This window comes from Fukomys damarensis, unplaced genomic scaffold (genome assembly GCF_012274545.1).
Source record: "Fukomys damarensis isolate Sample0158 unplaced genomic scaffold, DMR_v1.0_HiC HiC_scaffold_38, whole genome shotgun sequence".
Taxonomy (NCBI): domain Eukaryota; kingdom Metazoa; phylum Chordata; class Mammalia; order Rodentia; family Bathyergidae; genus Fukomys; species Fukomys damarensis.
The window spans coordinates 59,023,107-59,044,483 of NW_022900950.1; the positions used below are offsets into that span (position 1 = coordinate 59,023,107).

At 32.7% G+C, this 21,377-nt stretch overlaps 1 pseudogene; it reads left to right on the forward strand.

Moving 5' to 3' along the window:
• LOC104871138 overlaps window positions 1-21,029 on the forward strand; it is a 44,250-nt pseudogene extending 23,221 nt beyond the window's left edge.
• Window positions 21,030-21,377: the final 348 nt, after the last annotated feature.

Below are 21,377 nucleotides of genomic sequence, written 5' to 3' on the forward strand. Positions count from 1 at the left end.
ACCATTTGTTTATTGTAAAACAAAAGTATATACACATACATATACTGCCATTTTTAATTAAAATAATGAATACATATTTATAAAAATGTTTACATATATGTGACTTATTTATTTATTTCACTTAAGAGTATAACCTCAATATGCATCCATTTTCCTATTAATGACTCTAATTTCTCATTTTTACGGCAGTACTCCATTTTATAGAAAAACTGCATCTTCTTTATCCAGTCTCCAACTGATGGGCAAAAAAGCTGTTTCCAAGTTTTAGCTATTGCAAACTGTGCCACTATAAACATGGGTGTGCATATATCACTGTGATATGATTCTTTTAATTCTTTTGGAAAGATATCCAGCAGAGGGATGGCTGAATCAAATGGAACCTCTAGTCCCAGCTCTTTGAGGTATCTCCATATTGATTTCCATAGTGGTTGCACCAGTCTGCACTCCCACCAACAATGGAGAAGGATTCCTTTCTCCCCACAGCCCTTTCAGCATTTGTTATAGGTTGATTTTTTTTTAAAGCAAACATTATTTCTGGGTTGAGGTGAAATTTCAGTGTTGTTTTCATCTGCATCTCTGGAATGACAAGTGATATGCAACTTTTTTCTTATATTTATTTACTGCTTTTATTTCTTTGTCTGAGAAATGTCTGTTCATTTCAGATGTCCATTTTTGAATCAGGTCTTTATATTTGGGGGGCTGATTTTTTTTAGTTCTTTATATATTCTAGATTATAGTCCTTTGTCTGAGGAGCAGCTGGTAAAAGTTTTTTTTCCCACATTGTAGGTTGTCTCTTAGTTCTGTTGATGGTTTCTTTTGCAGTGCAGAAGTTTTCAATGAGATGAGATCCCACTTGTTGATTCTTTGTGCTAGTTCCATGCTACTGAGGATTTGTTCATGAAGTCTTTTACTATGTCAATGTCTTCAAGATTTCTGCCTAACTACAATTGTAAATAAGATCCTAATGGCATGATTGATAATGTGTAATAGGAAGAAAAGGGCTAAAGGTGTAGGAGAAGTGGGAAGGGTAAGGGCAAGGAAATAAGGGAAAAGAAAAAATCTGAGATTAAAAATGGAAAAATATTTTTTATAAATAGGGGAGGGAGGAGTAGGTGAAGGGAGAGGAGGGATATGGGGGAAAATGAGAACCAAGACCTGTCATGTAAAGGTACAAGATCCCAAAGATGAATGTAACTGTACTGTATACCTAAAATGTACCAATAATCTCAATGGGGGGGGGAGATTTTGATCACTTGTTTAATAAAAAGGAAACTATTTTACATTTAAAAATGATTATTTACCTAGATTATTGGAATTATATTTTTTTCTTTGCCTGTTGGTATAATGTACATTGGAGATTCCTGATATTATAAATCATATTCCTTCAAAGCAAAGGAAAAATTCACTAGTGAGCTACAAACAGAAGTAGTTTTGCTGTTAACGAACAAAGAGATTATGTAAGTATTAATATCTTATTTAGACAAATAGCAAATGAATCCTTCATATTCTCTGATACTATTGAGAGTTCAATATTTACTGTATTTTTCTGATAAATATATTCTACTTACAAGCTAATAATATTATTTTATTAGTATCAATTGTATTAGCACACAATTTTTTCACACATTATAAAATTTACATTAGTATGTTGAGTATTAATATTATTTTGGATTGGCCATCAATAATTGTATGTTTTTGTTATTATATTTTCTTTATTTGAAGAAATAAAAATGTACAGAATGTTCAATATAGTTAATAATTTGTCTGTTGAAATTGTTTATTTAGCTTCCAAGTACCTACTATGAAAACTTATTTATATGTTTTAGATTATTTGGAGTAATTCTATTTGAAAAAAGATAGATAACATTGAATAAAGAGAAAAAAAGAGGGTAAAGATTAATGAACATCATCTAGGAAGATTGTTCAAGCCATTACATAATACCTCAAGTTCCTATAAATAAGATTTCTGGAGTAAATACTAAAGGTTTCCTGGATTGTTCACAAAACAGTTTACCTGAATGATGGAGAAAACTGTTCAGATTAAACATAATTTCCAAGAAGCTCAGTAAGCAGTCCACTCAGAGGTTATCTGATTTAATTATACTCTAAAGACTAAGTGAAAGGCTTGATTAATTAAACTAAGGTTATAATGCTTGGTGAAGTAATTACTGTCTGTTGGCAATTTTACAAAATTTCTATTTGTTTTTTTTTTTAATTGGAAATTAGCCATGCACTAAAGTCAAGGACCATATTTCGTTAGAAAAGTTCAAAATAATCATAACTATGAAATGATAATGATACTTTGATATAAAAAATAAAACTATCTCCAGTTATTTTTAGTTATTTGACTTCTTTCCTTTCTATAATGTTCATATAGAGGAGAGAGCCTAAACATTTTCATCTTTTTATTGAAGGGCTATTTAAAAATAAATGTGTATGTGACAGTGATTCCTTCCATTTTATACTTATAAATTTGCTAATAGTTAAGAAAAACATTTAAATATTATTTTAAATGAAATAATTATCATTTGTCCATCTCACATTGCATCATAAATATAATACCCCAACTAAGTTCTCCATAAATTTTTCAGTTATAATTCTGAGTTTTCCCTCTTGGTGAACTTAAACTTAAATGTTAATAAACATACACATTAGTATGTTATACAAAATCATTTCTATATAGGGCTGTGAACTCATACAAAGCCATTATAATTTATTTAAAAAATTAGTGTAAAATGTGCCTAACAATTAATACAAAATTTAACTGGATTAATATTTAACTGAATAAAAATAATTTATAATACATTTATTAGGTACTAAGTATATCATGCAAAACATTGATCCACAGAAGATCCATGTAAGTCTTCTTCTTATAGTTAGAAATTATTACCATTTTTCAGATAAAAATTTTGATGTTTGGATATAACATTCAGTTTTGTGGAATTCCTGAGGTTCAAGGAAAATATAACTTCATCTTTTAAAAACCCTTTGTACCTATAGCACCTTTGGCAACTTTAATGAAGTTTTTTTTAAAAGAAATAAGTGGATAAATGAAACATGAGTGCACACATGGCCACATGTCTGGATGTATATTTTGTAGGTGAGTGTTAGATCCCCCAGAACAACTCACGCTGTAGTTGTTTGCAGGATGGGAAATGAAGAAATAATGTTTAATGGGTACAAAGTTTCAGTTTTATAAAATGAAAAGTTCAGGAAATGCAGGATCATTGTAGCTATACTGCAAAGGGAATGAACCTAATGTCATTGAACTGTGCATTTCAAAATGGTTACAATGATCCAGCACTCAGGAAGTTGAGGTGAGAGGATCACTGATAGATAAAGGACAACCTGTGTTACATGAGTTGAAGGCCAACCAGAAACATAGTGAGACTCTTCTTCAAAAGAAAATAATAATAAAAGTGATAAGTTTCATGTTACATTTCTTTTTATTAAAATAAATTTCTCACTAGGTATCTCAGGCTGGTCTTAAAGTCACTATGTAGCTCAAGCTGGCCTCAGACCCATGGTGATCTTCCTGCCTCAGCTTCTAGAGTTCTGGGATTACAGGCATGTAACCACACCCAGAGGATTTTTCTTAAAACAAAAGACTTATTGATACATTTTAGCTATGCATAATGATAACATTCATAACAGGGAATTTGTACTTGTACATGACATATCTTACTTCTCATGTTTTTATTTTTCCCCATTACTTTCATGACCTTTGATCTCTCATCCACTCTTTACTTCCAAAAGCTTTGCTTGTATTTATTTTCCTTCTATTCTTTTTTCCTCTTGTCACTTCTTTATTTTCCTCTCCACCTTCCTTTTTCTGCTTTTCATTTGAACATGTTTTTCCCATTTACCAATATCTCACATGCATGGTTTTCCTTATTTCCACTTTTGGTTTCTCATACCAGAAAAACAATGTGACATTTGAACATGAGTGTCTGATTTATCTCACTTAACAGTACGATCTCGAGGTGTATTCATTTAGCTAGAAATGTCTCAAGCTTATTCTTTATAGCATAGTAAAACTCCATTGTAAATAAATAAATAGCACATTTTGTTGATCTATTCATAGGTTGATGGACATGTGGGCTATTTCCAAGTTTTAGCTATTACAAAGTATGCCAATATAAACATGGTTGTACACATATGACTGTGGTATGATGCTTTTAATTATTTTAATATTGGGGGAAGATATCAAGAAGGGCAATAGCTGGGTCTAATGGAATCTCTAGTTCCAGTTCTTTACTTTATGTAGCTAGATTTAGTTCTACAGTGGTTATACAAGTCCTGCCTTCCACTATATATAAGGGTTCCTTTATTCTCACAGCCCCAATAGCATTTTTTAATAGTGGGATGAGAGGAAAAAATTAGAAGCAAGATCTGTCATGTAAAGGTACAAGATCTCAAAGATGAATGTAATCATACTGTATACTTAAAATGTATTAATAAACTCAATGAGAAAAAAATAGTTGAAATCTTGATAATAGCCATTGTTTCTGGAGTGAGATGAAATCTCAGTGTTTTTTTATATATTTTAATTGAGTTTATTGGCACATTTAGGTTTACAGTACAGTTATATTCATCACTGTGATCTTGTATCTTTACATGACAGGTCTTGGTTCTCATTTTTCCCCTTGTCCCTGCCCTCCCTTCAACCCCTCCTCACTTTCCCCATTTACAAACACTTTATTTCCATCTTTTCATTTTCTCATATTTTCTCCCTTATTACCTTTCACCTACCCTTCCCACCTTCCCTACACCTTTAGCCCTTTACTTACTATTTCACATTGTCAATTATCTCATTAGGATCTTCTGTACTATTACAGTTTTTCACACCAGAGAAACTATTCAGTATTTACACTTGTGTGACTTATTTATTTTACTTAGGAGTGTATCCTTAATATGAATCCTTCCTATGAATGAATCTAATTTCTCATTCTTTATGGCTGAGTAGTATTCAATTTTATAGAAAAATCACATCTTCTTTATCCAGTCTCCAACTGATGGGCACATGGGCTGTTTCCAAGTTTTAGCTATTACAAACCATGCCTCTATAAACATAGGTGTGCATATATCACTGTGATATGATTCTTTTAATTCTTTTCAAAAGATACCCAGCAGAGGGATGGCTGAATCGAATGGAACCTCTAGTCCCACCTCTTTGAGGTATCTCCAATTGGATTTCCATAGTTGTTGCACTTAAGAAGACTTCCTTTCTCCCCACAACCCTGCCAACATATGTTATAGTGTGATTTCTTGATAGCAGCCATTCTTTGTGGGGTGAGGTGGAACCTAAGTGTTGTTTTCATCTGCATCACTCGAATGACCAGTGATGTGGAACATTTTTTCACATATTTTCTTGCTGCTTTTACTTCTTTGTCTTAGACTATATGATCCTCTCCATAGATGCAGAAAAAGCATTTGACAAAACAAAACCTGCAAAAAACTGTAATAGATGTCTATATCTCAACCTAATAAAGGCTATCTATGAAAAACCAACAGCCAACATCATATTAAATGGCCAAAAACTGAAAATCTTCACTTTAAAATCAAAAACAAGATAAGGATGTCCACATTCACCACTCCTCTTTGATATAGTTCTGGAAACATTAGCCATAGCAATTAGACAAGAGAAAGAAATTAAAGCAATAAAGATAGGAAAGGAAGAAGTTAAACTGTCATTATTTGCTGACGATTTGATATTCTTCATTTAAGACCCAAAAAACTAGACTTAACTGACACTTTTAGCAAAGTAGCTGGATACAAGTCAACACCCAAAAATCAATAGGCTTCTTGTACACAAATAATAGACTCACTGACAGAGAAATTAGGGAAACAATTCCTTCCACAATAGCATCCAAATAAATGAAGTATCTAGGAATCAATATAACAAAAGAAGCAAAAGTCCTCTACAATGAAAACTACAGCACTCTGAAAAAAGAAATTGAAGAGGATATAAGAAAATGGAAGGATATTCACTGCTCCTGGGTAAGAAAAATCAACATAGTGAAAATGGTCATACAATCAAAACTGCTATATAGGTTTAATGCAATGCCAATTGAAATTCCAAAACTATATTTCACAGAACTAGAAAAAAGAATCCAAAAATTCATTTGGAACCATGAGACCTAGAATAGCAAAAATCATCTTAGGCAACAGACACATGGCAGCGGGTATAACAATTCCCAATTTGAAACCATACCACAAAGCCATTGTGATAAAAACAGCATGGTACTGGCAAAGAAACAGACCTGAGGATCAGGGGAACAGATTGGAAGACACAAAAACAACTCCAGATGTACTCAGCTACCTCATCCTTGACAAATGAGCTGGACATCCCCACTGGAGGACAAATAGTCTGTTTAATAAATGGTGTTGGAAAAATTGGATATCAACCTGCCAAACATTAATACTAGACCCTTATCTTTCACCATGCACTAAATTAAAATCCAAGTGGATTAAAGATCTAAATATTAAAACAGAAACACTAAACTTGCTGGAAGATAAGTTAGGCAGAACTCTTGAAGACATTGGCATAGTGAAAGACTTTGTGAACAAACCCTCAGCATGGGAACTAGTAGAAAGAATAAAAAACGGGGATCTCATCTTATTAAAAGGCTTCTGCACAGCAAAAGAAACCATCAACAGAACTAAGAGACAACCTACAATGAGGGAAAAAATTTTGCTAGCTGCTCCTCAAACAAAGGAGTAGTATCTAGAATACATAAAGAACTCAAAACAATCAGCCCCCCAAATATAAGGACCTGATTCAAAAATGAGCATCTGAAATGATTAGTGTTTTTTTAATCTATCAAATGACCAGTGATGTTGAACATTTTTATATATATTTTTTGTCATTTATACTTACTCATCTAAAAATAGTATTTTTATTTCAGATTCCCATTTTTGGATTGGGGCTTCAAATATTGGGGGGTCTTTTTCAAATTCTACATTGTAGATATTTGTCCTTTTTTGAGTAACAGCTGGAAAACATTTTTCCTGTACTGTGGTTTGTCTCTTTACTGTATTAGTGGTTTCTTGTGCTGTGTGAAAGCTTGAAAGATCCCAGTCGTTGATTCTTTGTAATTTTTTCCTTTACAATCAGGGGTTTGTTTATAAAGGCTTTGTCTACATCAGTATCTTTAAGCGTTCTACATATTTTATTATCTTCCAATAGATTTACCTTTTCTACTCTAAAGTGTAGATCTTAGACCTATTTTTATTTTAGTTTGATGCATGGCAAAATATATGAATCTAGGTTGAATCTTTGGCATATTGAAAGCCCATTTTTCCAGCACGATTTATTAAAGAGGTTGTCTTTCTTCCAATGAAGGTGTTTGGTTCTTTTGTCAAGTTCAGGTGGCTGAGTGTGTTTGGAGTTATTTCTGCATCTTCTAATCTTTAAGTTATCATTATTTGCAAATAATATGATGCTTCTCATAGGAAATCCGAAAAATATCACCAATGGACTTTCAGATTTAATAACCAAATTCAATAATAGAGTAGCTGTACTCAAAGTCAGCACTCAAAAATCAGTAGCATTCTTGTACACAAATAGCAAACTCACTGAGAGAGAAGTTAAGGAAACAATACCTTTCACAAATATGAAATACCTAGGAATCAATCTAATAAAGTAAGTAAAAGAACTTTACATGGAAAAGTACAGTACCCTGAAAAAGGGAGATTGAAGAGGATGTCACAAAATGGAAATATATCTTTCATTCTTGAGTAGGAAGAACCAATATAGTGAAAATGGCCATAATTCCAAAGCTGTTATATAAATTTAGTGCAATCCAAATCACAATACCAATATCATATCTCATAAAATTAGAAAAGCAAACAAACAAACTATCCTAACATTCATTTGGAACCAGAAGAGACCTAGATTGGCAAAAGCAGTTCTGAGCAACGAAGGCAAAGCAGCAGGCATCCTAGTCTCTGACTTGAAATTATAGTACAAAAGTGCTGTGATGAAAATAGTGTGGTACTGGAAAAAAGAAAGAAAGAAAAACGGAGGGGAGGAGAACCAAAGAAAAGATATGTGAGGATTAATAGAACAGATTAATGCAGATCTAGGGATGTAGCTCAGTGGTGCCACACCTTCCAGGCAAGCTCAAGTTCCTGAGTTAAATCCCTGGTACAACAACAACAACAACAACAGCAAACAACAGGAATAATGCAGTTTTTAAGTGCTCTGGTTATAAACACATTATGATCACTTCAAGTATATTAGCTTGATATTGCCATTATAGCAAATTACCTCAAATTTTTTAGGGTAAAACATCAAAAATTTATTATCTTACATTTTGGAGACCAGAATTCTAAATTGGTCTCATAAAGTTACAATCATTGTGGAGAGAAGTGCATTCTATTTGGAGGCTATAGTTGCAGGATCCATTCTTTGCTTTCACCAGCTTCCAGACATGGTGGCCTGCATTCCTTGGGTGACACATTGTCTCCTGAATGTCCTTCCTCACATCTCTAACTGGCTTGAAAATTGTATTAAATCAGCTACATTTAGGGGGCAATATCATCAATAATTCTCTATGAGGTAACTTTCCCTTTGCTTAATAATGACAATAAATGGATTCCAGACAATATATTTTAATATTTCCAGTGCAACAGAGAGAAAAGTGTTTAAAGCACACACTAAAATTCCCTAGTATTTCAAAACTTACTTTTTCATTTTTTTCTATTAGGACATATTTTCAGTTCACAGAATTTATCTTGGGAAGTGGTTACATGTATATACCACAGATTATTTTATTTTTAAATCCCCTTCCCTTGCCCTTCCTCTTCCTCCCTCCTCCTCCTGTTCCCTTATTTCATTTTTCATTCCTGCTGATATTATTGATCTTAGTTCATATTATGGCATATAATGTTTACATTAATTGAGGTTACTAGGTTCCTATACATGGAATATCTTTATTCAAATTATTTCCCCTTCCCTTTCTCCTCACCCCCACCCTTGAAAATGTATGTACCTAAAAAGTGTAATGTTGAGTGAAATAAAAAATGCACACAAGCTTAAATACTGTATGGTATCTCTCACGTGAGTGCAGCAAAATACAAATAAAGAAAATTACAAGGGATAGATAGAAGAGGACAAGGTGATGACTCTCTTAGAATTTTCTATTTTCTAAACATTTACAGACACAAAACAACTGTAACATCCCTGATTGAAATATTCATTCGAATTGCCTGTATTTTACTATGTTTTGGTCTTATCTGGTCTTAGAAGAATAACTTTATGAAAGCAAATGTTTACATATATAACTACTAGAGACTAACTCAAAGTATATGTGAGATTTTGTTTTGAGGGAAAACTTCAGGAGGGAAAAAAATATTCTTCAACAATGTTGCTCTCTTGCCTGGGAGATGTATTTTAGTATTATAGTTTCTGTTACCAAGATTCCATAGATATTTTCTATGTTCTTCTATCATAATAAAAGTTATAGACTGTCCTATTCATGTTATGTTTTTATGAACATTATTGTTATAATAGGCAGAAACTTGAAATACATAAATTTAAAGCATTCATATATTCTACCCAAGTGTGCTCATAAATGATTGTGTCAACTTCAGTAAGAAGCACACACCTGATTGGATTACCACGATTCAAGTGTGGCTGAAGGCATTTACTGAAGACAGAAGACTCACCCTCGGTGTGAACAGCAGCAAAGCAGCAAATCGGCTTTCCCTATGCCTTCCACCCTTGACTACATCCTTTGTTTCTCCAGTGTGCAGAGAGCCCTTTTGCACTCTTGCACACCTGACTCTAACGGCAGCCACTGTGAGCTCACCTTGTAAATCTTTATATATTTGATGTTTAATCAGTTCCTCTAGTGAGTACTGACGGACACATTGGTTCTATTAATTTCTTTTTCTAGGCACCCATATATTCTCAATGAATGATAATTAATTGAATGATTTGTTGATAGCTTGATTTATTATTGCTACTTATTAGAGTCCCACCTCTGAAACAGGGAACTTGTTAGTGAAACTTTTATCACGTAATTTGCCACTCCAATATAATTTAGACAAAAAACGCATCTCTTTGTAATAAGCCTTCATTGGACTCCTATGTTTAAACATTCTGTCTTCCTTTTGGCCGATTATTGAAAGTTAAGCATGCAAAGTATTTTTTATTATTTTCCCTAATTATAGTATTTATTTTTACACTACTTTTTCCGATATGTATAATAAAAGGAAGTGTGGAATAATGATTCAATAGATGTAACCCTATTATAAATAAAATATAAAATAAATATAAATAAATTATACACTGATTTATTTAGTTTTTAGTATATTCTTGACATTTTAAAAGATATCTGAATGAGAACTGTGGCTAGTATATATATAGCTATTATTGTATTTCTTAGCACCCAGAATTATAAATGGAGATGATTTTGTCTTAATGTATTATCTTATTTGAATCACAGAGACGTAGTAGCAAACAATCCAGTGTTTACATAAGTAAATTTCCTTTTACCCTGAGAGTTACTGTATACATTTTTGTCTAAATGTATAATTTGGAAAAATGCTTATGTTTCATTAAATATTGTTTAATTTAAGCACAAGATGACTGAAATGAACAATAAATCATTAGTGAATAATATAGAATATGCAAGACAATTAATGAAAGTATTACATTAAATATTCATATTGATGAAGCCTGGTGCCACCCATGTTCCTTTCCTGTTCAAAACTTTGGCAGTAAAGTAAAAAAAGCCGTGACAAAAAGGGGGACGGTAAGCCTTGATGTGATCAACAATTACACATTATGAACTATTTGTGAACAAGCTAATAATTTATAATTTTATTAGCATCATGTATCTGTACTGCATAAAACAAAATTCTTTTTTGTGGGGGTACTGGGGATCGAAATAGGGACCTTGCGCTTGCGAGGCCAGCAACAGAACCACTGATCTAAATCCCCAGCAACAAAATTCTTAATTTCAGAAGGAAATCTGAATATCTAATGATATTTCTGAACTCAGAGGTGACATCTCAATATATAATATTTGCAGTTTATAATTTCCTATTTCATGGAAAATTATGTATGAAACATTTCTTAAATATATATATAAAACATTTATTTAACATTACCTTATGACATAGCCATATGATGTTCTGTCATTTGTGCACCAAGATGACTATTTCTAAGTATTTTCTTTCTTTTCAAATTTCAAATAACCTCTTCTCCAATTTAGCTAATCGTTTTTCAACTTATTGGACTGGGAAAGCAAGAATAATCAAGTGAGTGTTTTCTTTGATTTTCACTCTTGATCTTACCTATCTACTTACCCATAAACTAAGCCTTGCTTTTGTTCATATGTTAGTAAAATGAATAAACAAGTAAAAAACTTTTAGGGTTACCTTCGCCTTCACTTGCTTCTTTATCCTGAGAAGAATTAAATGTGATCACAATGTGCATTTTATTTAGAGTTATTTTTTCAACCTACACCAAATTCCAAAAACATTTTTATTAAAGTTAACACTCTCACTTAATTAAAATAAGAATGGTTAATTCTTGGTGCCAAATTAAACCACACTTTAAGAACCAAATGAGACAGTTGATAACTTCCTTTTTTAAAATTTTATCTTTTTAATTTATTTTTTCCTTTTCCATTTACCATATTTTCTTTTGCCCTTGGGTATATCTCCTTTTTTCTCCTTTCGTTGAGTTTGTTGGTACATTTTAGGGATACAGTACAGTTACATTCATTATTGGGATCTTGTACCTTTACATGATAGGCCTTGGTTTTCATTTTTTCCCCTTGTCCCTGCCCTCCCTTCACCCCCTCCTCCCTTCCCTATTTACAAAACTTTATTTCCATTTTTTCATTTTCTCCTGTTTTTTTTTTCTTTTCTCTTATCTCCTTTGCCCTACCCTTCCCACTTCCCCTACACCTTTAGCCCTTTTGTTCCTATTATACATTGTCAATTACACCATAAGGATCTTATGTACAATTATATTTTTCACACCAAAGAAACTATTCGGTATTTACCCATGTGTGTCTTACTTATTTCACTTAAGATTAAAACCTAATGTATAAATACACAGTAACTTGTTTCTTTAGAAAATTATAAATGAGAGAGAGGCAGAGAGGGAGAAAGAGACACAGAGAGAGAGAGAGAGAGAGACAGAGAGAGAGAGAGAGAGACAGAGAGAGACAGAGATGCGGCGGAGGGAGAGAAAGTAAATTTACATGGTATCTGGTAAGCATAGAAAAACATTCAGCTAAAACTAACGTTAAATCAGTCAAATTAAAGAAGTCAAATTTTATTTACTAGAGAAAAAATGTTCTTCAAATTAAAAATAACTATAAAGGAAAAATGAAACTTTATTTAAAAGGACAGATTTTAATAAAATATTTTAATTCAAAGGTTAAAATGCAACCACAGTTTTGGAAAGCATATTTACAACATATATATCTGATTATATGTATTTTGTATACAAAAATATAGACATATACAAGAAAAGATATATATAATAGAGGTTTCTTAATACACGTAGAATATAAAATAAAATATGTAAGTAAAACACGCAAAGTCTCCAATTATAAATCAAGGCAAAGGACTTAAATTACTCTATATTTAAAAGCATATAACTGAATAGCTGTTCAAAATCTGCATTCATCAGAAAATTTTGATATAGCTTATATTATGACACAATTATGCACACACAGTTTGGCTAAAAATGAAAATGATAAATATTAAGTATTGGTGAGGATATGGAGTAATTGGATCTATTGGAGATTGCTTGAGGGAATATGAATTGGCAAAACATGTTTGGGAAATGGAGCATCGTTATGTACTTGTTTTGTTCTTTTTTTTTTTTTTCTAGTCTAGATATTGCCTGTTCTATCAATCTGTCTACCTCAGTGAAGTCAAAAATCTGTAATTGATAGAGCCCTGCCAGACATCTTATGTCTTGAAATATACCTTGGTATGTGGAAAATCTGCATTTCTTTTGGAGAATTCTATGCTTCATTATTGTTGAGTTATACAACTGGGATCTTCAAATTGTTGTCAATAACAATGCAATTAGTGTGGCCAAAATACACTGTAGAGTAAAAGGAGATGTACTTTAGACCATAGAGGTTCATCTCATGTTTTTGGATATTGATCATTGGAGATTTTTTTATTGTATATTTTAACTTTTTTACCATTAACTATCTTTAAATAAATGTTCTAGGTCAGAACTAAAACAGCAAACTAGGTTAAGCTCAAAATTTAGTGTAGAAAACTTTGAAATCTTCGCTTTAAAATAGAAATTTAATTTTTTTTAGTTGTAACATAATCCCTAAACATTGTGATTTATCGATCTTATAATAAAGAAAAAATCAAATATTTTTCATGGAACTCCAATGTGAAAGAAAGTGGAGAGAATAAAAAACAATCACTCATAATGTGAGATCTGTAAATCATTAAAGAAAAATTAAACTCAAATTATTTATCCTTGGAAATACTCCACACAGAAAAAAAATTTAACAAGTAAAAAAAGCCTTTATCCCAATTCATGAAAATTATCCCATTTTTGCTTCCTAAAATATTTTAGGTGGGCAAGTAAACATGTGGAACGATCATGAGGTAGAAGAAAATATGAATTTAACAGTAGTTTGTTATCTAGAAAGATAAAAGATAAAAAGGAAATAAAAACAAAAATGAAACCCCAGTAATGATAGGTTATAATCCTAGAGGAAACATTTAACATATACTGCTTTACATAAGAGAATAGCAAAAGTTTAAAACTTTTAGCTGTCAATGAAAACCAGAGACTAGAGTTACAAAAGTTTGAAAAACCGGGTGAGGTGGCACATGCCTGTAATCCCAGCACTCGGGAGGCTGAGGCAGGAGGATTGCTGTGAGTTCTAGACCAGCCTGAGCTACATAGTGAGTTCCAGGTCAGCCTCAACTACATAATGACTACATAGTGAACTACACAGCGAACCCTGTCTCAAAAAACAAAAAAACAAACAAACAAAAAAAGAATTACAAAATTTTCATATATGTTAGATATAAATTATACATTAATATTAAGTATTATATATTTATATATTACAAATTGTTTTACTAAAATTAATATTGCACTCTAATGCTATGATAGAGAAGGAATTTACAATGGAATCTATGAATGAGCATTGATAGGATAAGATAATAGACTACTTTCCCATTGAGAAGGAAAAGCCAAGAATGGTCTTGCAATTCTTGCTTCATTTCCATTCATTCAGAGAATGGGCAGGGTGTCCAGCAGTGAACAGACACAACAGAGTGAAGTGAAAAACCAGAACAATGTTGCCAAGTTTCAAAATATCCTCTCTTTCATTTTGTCCCATTCATTAAATTTGCAAAAAGAGCTCATCCTACTTTTTGTGGAAAAAAAAATCACATTTGATATGACTTTCAGAAATCAAAACTGAAGCTAGGGGTGTTGGTGCCTGCCTGTAGTCCCAGCACTTATGAGGCTGAGTCAGGTGAATCACCCGGAGTTTGAGGCCCTGGGCTATATATATATATATATATATATATATATATCTCGAGACTGTCTCTCTCTGATAGAGAGGTGGAAGATTGAGATAAAATTTTTTACGTAGGTACATACATTTTTGAAAATTTGAAGTGACAGTAAAGAATCAAAATGAAGAGTACCAGTATACATTATGTACACACTCTGAAATCCAAAGAACAGATGGACCTTTCAGCATCAGTTTACAGGGAGGAACTAAGCCTGTGTGCTTGATGTATGGAATATTCATCCATTGATTCTTGCTTTCACTTGGATCTTCACATTGTGAATATTTTGTGTCATATATTATATTTTAAACCTTATACTAATCCTATAATAATATATCACAGGTGGAGGTCAATAAAGTAAAAAAATAAAATAAAATAAAGGATGTATTCTAAAGTTGAAGTGCTTGTTATATACCAATTAGGTAGAGAAAATAATTTTAGAAGCAAAGGTATTGGTGTAAACATAAGAAAATTATGCCCTATAATTTAATAAAAAATACAAATATGTATAAGCTTCTTATTCTTTATTAAAATAAAATCTTATTTATCTTTGCACTAAAGCAGTGATGGTTAAGTTTATGTTAGATATGGGGACACTTCATTTTCAATACTGTAAATATGAATCTACTAAAGGGACAAGATAGTGTAGTTCTTTCTAAGACCACACTGCCCAGTCACTCCTTTCTCTGAAATTCCTCCCAATTACTGTAGAGAACATGAAATATTACTAAAAATCAAATTCCGTGCTTTACATATTATGCTTTAAAACCAAAATATATTTTTAGTAGAACTTTAAAAATGTCTGAAGCTACTGACTATTGGCAGGAGCATGGAAGAAATAGTGCCCTGGTACAATGCAGGTGAAAGTGTAAATTAACATAATTACCTTATAAAAATAATTTGAAATACCTAACAAAGTTGTAGGAATATTTAATCAGCAATTCCTCTTCAAATATAAGCCCATAAAAAATATGTTAACATGTTCATCAAAGATGAACACCGCAAAGTGCTACCCTTTGTGATATTGCGGACTATAAACTACACAATGCCAAATAGTAAACAAGATACATACTTTTCAGGGTTTCCATAAAAGGGAATAATATATTGCACATAGAGTGAAAAGTTTAGCACTACAGAAAAAACATACTGTGTTACAGTAATAAAATAAATATGAAAATATACATTTTAAGTTTCCATTTGCATAAGAAAATAAGAAAAATAACAGATATTAGAAGTCATGATAATCTGACAACCAATCAACAATTAATAATTTGAAACAAACATAAGAACGTTATTTATAGCACAAGATGTGTGATGGTGAAACAGGTGTTTTCCATCCATGAAGAAAGTTGATCTAGTTTTGCTATTGCAACATACGCACTTTTATACATAGATATTTTATATTAATACAAAATTTAAAAATGAAACAAAATTATATGCTGATATATTTTTGTCATTTCATTTAGATTGGATGTTATATGAGACAAAGATTCAGGTTCATGTTTTGTTTTTGTTTTTTTTTTTTTTTTGGTGCCAGGGATTGAACTCGGGACCTTGTGCTTACAAGGCAGGCTGCAGCACCACTGAGCTATCTCCGGCCTACACTCATCCTTTTCTAGTTCTTATTCATATCAAAATATCAGTGTCATGCTTACACTGAGCTTTTCAGGAATGCTCACTTGATACATTTTACAATTGCTTCTGAAAAGTCTTTTGAAAATAGCAGATATGTTTAATGGTTTTTGAAAAAAGTTTCAACTAGTTAGACAATTTAAAAATAAATATTCATAATCTGCCACCTTTTACTTAAAAATCTCTATGCATCATCATATCTTTTTTTCAGTTGAAAATAATCAAAACATGCCTCTAAATAATTTGAAATTTATGAAATTGAGGTTAGGAAATCCTTTGTGCATGTAGTTGATTTTTCTTCAATCAGGAGAGAATTTAATTCATTTTAATAGGGGAATACAACTTAAAATCACTGTGGAATAAGTTCATATGCCTCTAAACTCTCTTCTTATCTAGGAATCAGTATGATTGTGATTGCGTGCTTATCACTTCAACAAGGGTGTTGATTTCAGTAATTTACTAAATAACACAGTGCAAAAACACATTGGAAACATTTATTCTGTGAGGGTGGGTATTGTAGAATAATGCAGTACTCCATAAATGTCCCTTTGTGTTTTATCAATAGTTATAGTTTCATTTTACTCCCATATAATATGAGCAATGGCATTTTGAGATATGATTTTCATTACATAAAGTCAGTGAAAATACCTTTGTATTATGTATTTCAAAAGATTGTAAAGAGAAAATATGTAACTTTTCTGTCAGTTTAAAAATTAAAACATTTTGACCTAATGTTCGTATTATTTTGCCTTTCCATATGATGCATAGCTCTTCTCAGTATTTATCACATTATATACTTTTCTATACTTTAACTTTCTTGTTCATTCTTATGTCCTCTGATATAAGATCGTTTAAGGCAAGAGTGTTTTTGTTTTCTTCTCTACTTCTGTCATATGGAAAAACATATGACACATATTAGGTATGTGAAAAACATGTTTGTATGAATGGATAAATTTTACACATTTCATTAAATTTAAATTAAGTGTTAGAATAAGCTCAATTCTCTGAAAATTAACTGAGTTAACAGCAAGCTGTGGTTTTGCTGATCATTTCCAAAAGGAAATGTTCAAGAAGGTGGGATCTCACTGTTAATCTCCTCTTGCATAGATCTGAAAGGAGTATAAGGTATAACTGAGGAGATTTCTTGTACTTTACATTCATTTAGAATAAAAAAACAGCCCTTAAGGTGGAAAAGACCAAAACTTATTCAAGCCTCCAGCAAGTGACTATATTTTTTATCATTATCTACTAAAAATTTAGAAATTCATATAATAAAGATAAATAAATGTTTTTGAAAGACAGTTGATACCAGAATAGATTTTAATAGTTGTACAATATTTTACATTATTTCATTACTAAATTTTTAAAAATTTTAATTGACACATATTTGTAAAAGCATATGGAGCACAATGCAATAATTTATACATGTATACTTTATATAATGATCAAATTAGAAAGTTAGAATAGAACTTCAAGCATTTGTATTTTTTTGATGAAATATTCAAAACTGTTTCTTCTTATCAGAGACCTCTGTAGTGTGTCCTGATCTTCTGCTCAGTAGTGTGTTCTGATCTTCTACCGTACAAGGCTGAGATAAAAACTAAAAGGGAACTGAAAAGACAGAGAAACTAGGGAGCCAGGAACACCAATGCTGCTTATCCAGCAAAGGCACTGTTTAGTCAAAGCCAATGATTTTTATTTGTAATCAATTGGGGTAAAGGCAAACTACGTACTAACAGGGAACAATGAGTGAGGAAATTCAGTTGTGCAGTTACTATGGATACTAATGCAAGTAAGGCTTTTAAAGGACAAGACAAAGCGTTCTTGAATTAGGAACAGGATAGACAAAATATAGGGTGGTAGCTAGAAGGTTTTAATTGTGGGAAAGGAATTTGGGCGCAAATTACTCTGACATCAGCATGAAGCTTTGGCCAGACTTGCTTCTCAAAACATGCCAGCTGAATGGTTAACTCTTTATAGTCCACTCTTTACTCTTTTGGCATAATCAACATTGCAGTACCCTGCACCTCTAGTTATTTCAAAGTGTATAATACAATATTTTTTCTTACACTAATTCTATTGTGCAAAACAAAACTCTAATTAATTTCTCCTGTGACTTTGAGCGTCTCATCATTCCCCTCTGTCTTTCCCATCAATTCTCTGGTAAATATCATTCTATTCTCTATTTCTATGAGATCAGTTGTTTTACATTTCAGATATAAATATTAATGTTGCAATTCTATTTATGTATTTTAAAATTCCCTTAACATAATGTTTTCCAGGCCCACCATTGTTTTTTCAAATTATATTTTCACCTTTTCTATAGCTAAGTGGTATTCCACTGTACAGATATATTACATATTTTTCCAATCATTTGTTGATGGGCACTTATATTGATTTCCTTGTCTTGGTGACCGTGAACAGTGCTTTGATAAACACATAAGTACAGATATGATTTAGACCTTTTGGGTTTCATTTCTTTTGAATATATACATATTAGTGGAATTACTGGGTCATAATAGCGTTATTTTCAATTTCTGAGAAACTACTAAGTGTTTTTTTATTGTTTTGAATGGTTTTGATAATTTATATTCTTTGCTTTTATTTTTTTCTACAATTAAAGTACATTCTCTAAAGATTTTATTGCTAGGACAATTTATTATCAGAACTGAGACTCTAGTATATAAAATAATCAGAACTTCATGAATTGTACAAAGTGCATTTGATCAAAAGGAGACAATTAATGAAAAATAAATTCAGTAAATAAGTAAACTATAAATTCTAATTAGAAAAATGAATGTGATTTGATAGAGTATAAAACAAGATGGATATGTTGAGTGGAATAATTATTGCTTAAATGCCATGTCCAGATTGTAAATTAGGAACCCATGAAAATAGTCTTCTTTGAAAACAGTGTCATTCTGCATGCAATTAAGAATCTCTGCATGAGGCCATTCTGGACTTGGTTGGTCTCTATGAAAAAAATTCACATTAATAAGTGATGGGCAGAGGAACATCTGTGATACAGAGACGCTCACAGGAGAAAGCCAGGAGAAGATGAAGGCAGGGAATAACATCCCGGAACCATTAGCCAAGGACACCCTAAATTAAAGGCTCATGTCTCCCTTTCTCCCACTCCAGCACAGAGATGAATGAGTCCCTCCTTCTGCTGACTCTCTGTGCAACAAGACAGCACGTCTGGTCTAAGGAAGGCAGTCACTGCCAGAGTGCAACACTACTCCTGCTCCCTGCCATCTCCAAGGATTGTGAAAGAGCAGAATACCCTTGGCTCTCAGCCTGGAGGAAATGACAGCGGGTCATCTGGACTCCATGGTCCCCAGGTCCCTCTGGAAATGAGCGGGCAGGGCTGGGACCGCTGCATAGATCTCTCAGTACTCAGTATAAGGTACTGCCAAGACCAAACCTATGAAACCTATTCTCAAAGTGGTGGAAAAAGTACTTTATAACCTGGAGAAGAAAAAAAAGGTGGGCTTGATGGTTACCAGGAAGGAATAAACAAAATCAAAAGATTTAATCATGTAAATAGGATGCCATATCTACGTACCAGAAACCCACAGATAATTTGTACTTTGCAAAAGAGGGGTTGCCTGGTGTTAAGTCAAGATAGCTAGAAACTAATAAAGAAGACAGGACCCTGGAAGTAGCTTATGAGAGAAGAAGCTGACCTCAAATGTCTAAAAACTGTTTTTGAGCTACAATATGCTGTGGACAAATTAGGAGATGAACAAGTGCCAACTGACTTAAGATAAGGTTTGAATGCCTAACAGTATTGTCTGAGGAGGAACTGTCATGGTTAGATGGGCCGTACAAGTTAGTACACCCTGAACAGGACAAGAGCTTAATGTTGAAAGAGCAGTTTAAACATGTTCCATTCACTTGTGAGACTTCCTGGACAGGAAAAAAAATCTGTATGTGGGGTAACCTATAACGTAGAATGTTCTAAAGGAAACTGTTGAATGTGTTTTTCAAATGACTTTGACAGTACCCTCAACCACCAGAATTGGCTGTGTGAGAAAGAAGAAACACCCTCAGTACCTACAGACCAATTAGCAGAAGCAGAACCTCAACAACAGAAGAATACATGCAACAAAGTGAAGCTGAATCAACAGAAAATGAAACAAACAATTTATGGCAGAAACATTTCATCATTGGTGAAAAGGAAAAAACAGACAAGTGCAATGTAAAACAGCTGAGGTGGTAAATTCACTGCAGCAGCAAGCTCCTGCTGCCTCTCTTTCGATACCAGTGCCCCACTCTGACTCCACTGTATCAAGCAGATCCTCCTGTAAGAAGATGTGATTACAAGAGCTCATGGCACAAAGCGGGGGGCCCTATAATTTAACAGGGAATTCAATGCCGTATTTGAAAACCGGAGAGTCTTGACCTCGCCACTTCACCTATTTAACTTATGAGTCTAACACAAAATATGGACATGCCTCAGCTGATTTGTCCTCTTGTTCATTCTGAACCTAGGCTTTGCTCAACCTAATCAAATTTCTATACATCCAGAAGCTACACAGGTTTCTTTGGTTTAATCCACAAGTAAAGAGTACACAGCATCTCAATCTTTGTACGAGACTTGGCATGCAACGGAGTGATGACCACAAAAGTAAACAATTTCTCTAAAAACAGGCCACACTACAGTATCCTAACCCTTGCCAAATGCTTCTCAGTCTAAGGAATTGCAAGCTGGGGCAAACAAACCTTTACACAGCAAAAGAGTCAATGTCAATGCAGATCCATTCTAATCTATTATGAACGTCCCAGTTTCTCCTATTAATGTAAACATTAAAACAATAAAAACCATACTAATCTGTGATAATTTTGATCAGAGCTATGTGTGAGATGGATATGTAGAGACTAAGGGACCTTTGAAGCCACAAACCTGAACTACTTGGAATGCATGGTTATAAATTATAGGAGAGCCTACAGAACAACAGCGCAAGTATGTCAAAACACAATGGCATAAGGAATGTGTGCTTTGGCCCTTCTTTCTTGTCTTTTCCCATCATCCTCTGTCTTTCTGCTGTCCTCTACATGAATTCCTGCACAGATCATCCTTGTCTTCTGGTCTTATCAATAAAAATCCAAAGAAGCTTTAGTTTGGGATGTTTTGTCCTGAGAGTCTCATGCTGAGGAGTCTTGGGTTAAAAAAAAAAAAAAAAAAAAAAAAAAAAAAAAAAAACCCCTCT